This window comes from Serinus canaria, chromosome 22 (assembly GCF_022539315.1).
Source record: "Serinus canaria isolate serCan28SL12 chromosome 22, serCan2020, whole genome shotgun sequence".
Classification (NCBI taxonomy): domain Eukaryota; kingdom Metazoa; phylum Chordata; class Aves; order Passeriformes; family Fringillidae; genus Serinus; species Serinus canaria.
Window position 1 is genome coordinate 3,645,786 of NC_066335.1, and position 4,860 is coordinate 3,650,645.

Genomic DNA, 4,860 nt, shown 5'->3' on the forward strand with positions numbered 1-4,860 from the left:
TTGTTGTGTTCTTTCGAGCCCATCATGAAGCACAGGAAATCCAGGGTGAAGTGGGGTCACTTCTGACATTGCCAGAGCCCTAAAACTCCCAATTTGCAGCAAAAAGAGCATTCCCAGGTGTTGTCAGCCCTGCCAAGTCAGCCAGGAAAGCTGAATTCCATTTACAATGAGGCTTGACAGGATATTCCATCACAGCTTTTCTGCCTCTTTCAAATCTATTTCTTCCTGATTCCAACCTTTGGGAGCACGCCAGAGTTTTCCAAGAATAGTGAGATGTGAAGCAAACCTAGAGAATTGTTTTTTCTTAACTATCTCCTGAGATTCAGCTCCAAACCGGGAGTCTGGGCTGCCTTTTCCTGCAGAAAACCTGGGCTGCCTTTTCCTGCAGAAAACCTGGGCTGCCTTTTCCTGCAGAAAACCAAATCCTGACCGGCCCATACCTGAACTCCTCCATTCCCAGCCCCGAGCAGAGGGTGAGCCCTGGACTGAGATCAAAAATCCTCCTTCAGAGTGACCAGGAGTAGAAACTTCAGAAAAATATTCCATTTCTCTGTAATTTCTCTATCATTTTATATCTGATTTATTCCCCCCAGAGCAGGTTCTGGGTTCAGCCCCTCCTGCCCCGGGACACCCGTGGTCGCTCCGTGTGGAGCTACAACCTCTCGATGTGTTGTACAAATGTGACATCTGCTGCTCAAAAGCCTCCACTGCAGGGGGAAAAATCCCCAAATCACCTGGAATTTGCTGGGCAGGAGCCGAGGGCTGCCCCTTTCCCTGCTCTCAGCCCCCCAAAAAGCCATTTATTGATAGGTATTTTTGGTATGAGTGAATATTCCACTCCTCCTCCTCCTCCCTCACTCCACGGGAAAACAAAAATATCAAAAATGGTTTTTTTCCTGTTTCTTTTCAACTCTGAATTCCCAGAACCCTGGAATGGTTTGGGTTGGAAGGGCCCTGAAGGATCCAGTTCCCAGCCCAGCACCTCCCACTGTCCCAGGGTGCTCCAAGCCCTGTCCAGCCTGGCCTTGGGCACTTCCAGGGATGGGGAATCCCCAACCTCTCTGGGATAACCCATCCCAATTTCCCAATTTTGTCACCCCACTGTCCCTCCACCTGCCCTGAGCATGGTGCTGCCAGCCCCTTTTCTCCTTGCACCTCAATCCCAATTCCCTTCTCTGGGAAGGTTTTTAGGGAGTTCTGGAAATTCAGAGCATCCCAACAGAGCGAATTCCCCTGGAATTCCTCTCCCACCCTCAGAATTGCTCACTTTTAAATTCTCCTTCCTGGGCACTTATTTTATAAAGGGTTTTTGATGGTATTCTGTCCCAGGAGGCAGAGCCCTTGACATCTTTACTCTTCCACCTCCCCTCTTTGCTTGTTCTTAAAAACTGTCGGGTCCCCTTCCCTTTGGGGGCAATTTCTCTGGCAGGGTCCGTTTTTCTTACAAAAAACCCCAAATTTCTCCTTCTCTAATGGCAGTTAACATTACTCTGGCCTTTGCCTTTGCTTTCTCTTCATCCCTCTGGTGTATAATTTCTGTGCTTCTCTGAAGAAATCCTCCAATCCCCTTTCTTGCCAGTTGTCTCATTTCTCCAGTTTTCTCTGCATATCTGGCCACACCTGGGTGACAAAATTTGTTTTAAGTGAGATTTGTCTGGCTGCTGGTTCAGGGTTGATACTTGAATATTGCCTCGTGTTTTCCCTCAATCTTTCTTGAATATTGCCTCAAATTTTTTCCTCAATCTTTCTTGAATGTTGCCTCAAATTTTGCCTCAATCTTTCTTGAATTTTGCCTCAAATTTTTTCTTCAATCTTTCTTGAATGTTGCCTCAAATTTTTTCCTCAAACTTTCTTGAATATTGCCTCAAATTTTTTCCTCAATCTTTCTTGAATATTGCCTTGTGTTTTCCCTCAGTCTTTCTTGAATATTGCCTCAAATTTTTTCCTCAATCTTTCTTGAATATTGCCTCGTGTTTTCCCTCAGCCTTTCCAGCCCCTCTGCTGGGGTTTCCTCTCTCTTTTGGTGCTCTTTCAGTGCTTTCTGAGGGTTTGGCCCCTTCTGCTGTGCTCACCCCGTGCTGGCCGCTGGAGGGCAATGGGATGTGGGCAAGGAGGAGCCGAGGGATCAATTCTGCACTGCCAGCCCCTCCTGACCTTGGGCTGTGTCCAGGGAGCGTCGGAGCTGCAGACACAGAGGCACCAGACAGGGAATAAACTGATCCCAGCCTCCAAACGTGACTCCACTCCAGGCCAGGCTCAGAGCTCCTCTCAGCAAGAGCCAGCTCTAACTGAGTCAGGTTTTACCCAAAGCCTTTTCCTAGCAGCCCTTGTCCAGGTGAATAATTCATGTCACTGGCAACGTGAAATTCAGGATTTTGCTTCCCTGTGCCAGCAGATTTTCTGTAGCCTCGCAGCAATGCATAAATCATCACCTCCTGCACAGAGGAGGAGATAAAGGCTGCAGGATGAGCCCACTGAGGTGAAAACTCCCGGGGAAAATTCCCAGGGAAGGTTTCCCAGCTGCTGGTCCCTGAGTTCACACCTTGCTGGTTGTCTGCCACCAAACTGGGCTTCGTGGTCCCCAGTGCTGCCAAAAAAGGGTTCTAGCCATGCCAGCCTGTGCCACTGGCTGGTGACATCAGTAATGACATCAGAAATAATGATATCAGTGACAATAATGTCAGTAATAATAATGTCAGGAACCAGAGAATGGTGGAATATCCTGGGCTGGAAAGGACCCACCAGGATCATCAACCAACTCCTGGCCCAGCACAGACCCCCCAAGAACCCACCCTGTGCTGAAATGTGAACCTCAGCCACTTCAATTTCTTTAATAACAGCTGAGAAGTGCCATTAATTATCCCTTTAATGCTAATTTCCCAAGTAAGGCGTTGCTGGATGCTTCCAGCCCTGCTCTGGGGCTGAGCGAGCAGGAGGCCCCAGCGTCCCTCCAGGTCCCTGCACCCCTCAGGAAAGTGGCAGAGATTAACAGGCTGCTCCTGACACCAGATCCATAAATAATGCCACAAAAAGCGTGGCCTCAGCCTTTGGAAGGTCTCAGGGCAAAAGAGTGGAGGCTGAAATATTGATGGATGTGTCTGCAGGAGCCATTAGGGAAGGGAAAGTGGTTCCATGGGGCTGGGCTGAGCCAGAGCACTGGGGGGAGGGAGCAGCCTGGGTCACACCCTGACAGAACACATCCGAGTGTCCAGCCCCAGCTAACAGGAGAAATGACAAACCCCACACAATTCCAGCAGGAATTGAGAAATGGAGGCACAAAACTGCTCCTCCAGCGGGAAAGAAGCGCTGGGAAAGCCTGGAGGAGCTCTCCAGCCAGAACAGGTGAGGACAGAGCTCAGGTGTGTCTGCCTGGGGCTGCAGCCTCACCAAACATCCCTCTCACAGCTGTTCTTACACGGAGACAGGGATGAGCTGCGGCACAGCCAGGCTCTGTTTTTGCCTGTCCTGGAGTGCACTGCAGTAATGTGTTTTCCATGTTCCATTTTGCAGCCATCACGGAGAGGAAAATCCCAGGATCCCAGTGGTGGGAAAGGCACGGCAAAGAGCTGCTGAGGATTCCTGAACGTGCTCCTAAATTAGGTCACCCCAAAAATCCTCCTGCCCAGCTCCAGAGTGTGATGGGGCTTCAGAGCACGAGATGATTTGACAGAGAATTAAAAACTCCAGGGTGGGGTCTCCCAGTGAAGTACTGGGACAGGACACGACCCCCTCTGGACACCATTCCCTCCAGGACACGATCCCCTTCAGGACATGATTCCTTTCAGGACACCATTCCCTGTAGAACACGATTCCCTTCAGGACATGATTCCCATTCTCTCCAGGACACCATTCCCTTCAGGACACAATTCCCTCTAGGACACAATTCCCTCCAGGACACAATTCTCTCCAGGACACAATTCCCTTTAGGACACAATTCCCTCCAGGACACAATTCCCTCCAGGACACAATTCCCTTCAGGACACAATTCCCTCCAGGACACAATTCCCTCTAGGACACAATTCCCTCCAGGACACAATTCTCTCCAGGACACAATTCCCTTCAGGACACAATTCCATCTAGGACACAATTCCCTCTAGGACACAATTCCCTCCAGGACACAATTCCCTCCAGGACACAATTCGCACCCTTCAGGACACAATTCCCTCCAGGACACCTTCCCTCCCCAAACACACATAAAACCCCCCAAAAGGCCATTTATTGATAGGTATTTTTGGTATGAGTGGATATTCCTGGAAAAAGCAGGAAACCCCCCCTGCCCAAGGGACATTGCTCCTGGAGCCAGATCCCAGGGCCACAATCCCTTTTCCACAGGAGGGGCTGACTCTCACCTTCCAGTGCTCCCATTCCCGGCAGCTGCCAGCGAGGGCTGGATTTGCACAGGAATCCAGCATTTCCCACCCCCCAGCACACTCGGGTCACTCACCTGGCACCGGGGAGCTCCATCCCAGCCTCAGCTCCCCAGGAGTCACCCTGGAGTGCCCTCAAGGAGGACTTGGGCTCCTCTCCCCCTGACCCATGTCCCAGATCTCGGGGCCCTTGCTGGGCTGCTCTGGCTGCAGAGGGGGTGCTCAGCCCCTTTTTTGGGTTGATTTCTTTGATTCCTGTTCTGGGGGATCTCTCTGGGCCCCCCTCCCCTCCCTGGGCAGTGACAGAGTCTGGGTTGGGATGTGGGTTATGGGCGTGGTGGGATGTGGCCACACCTGGATTTGATGACCCTGGAGAGCTTTTCCAGCCTCAGTAGCTCAGTGATTCCATGATAGGGCCCATGGTGGTGTTTTTTAGGCTGTAACAGCAAGAAGGACTCACAGGAGCAGCACCAGAGCACATTCATGAACCCCC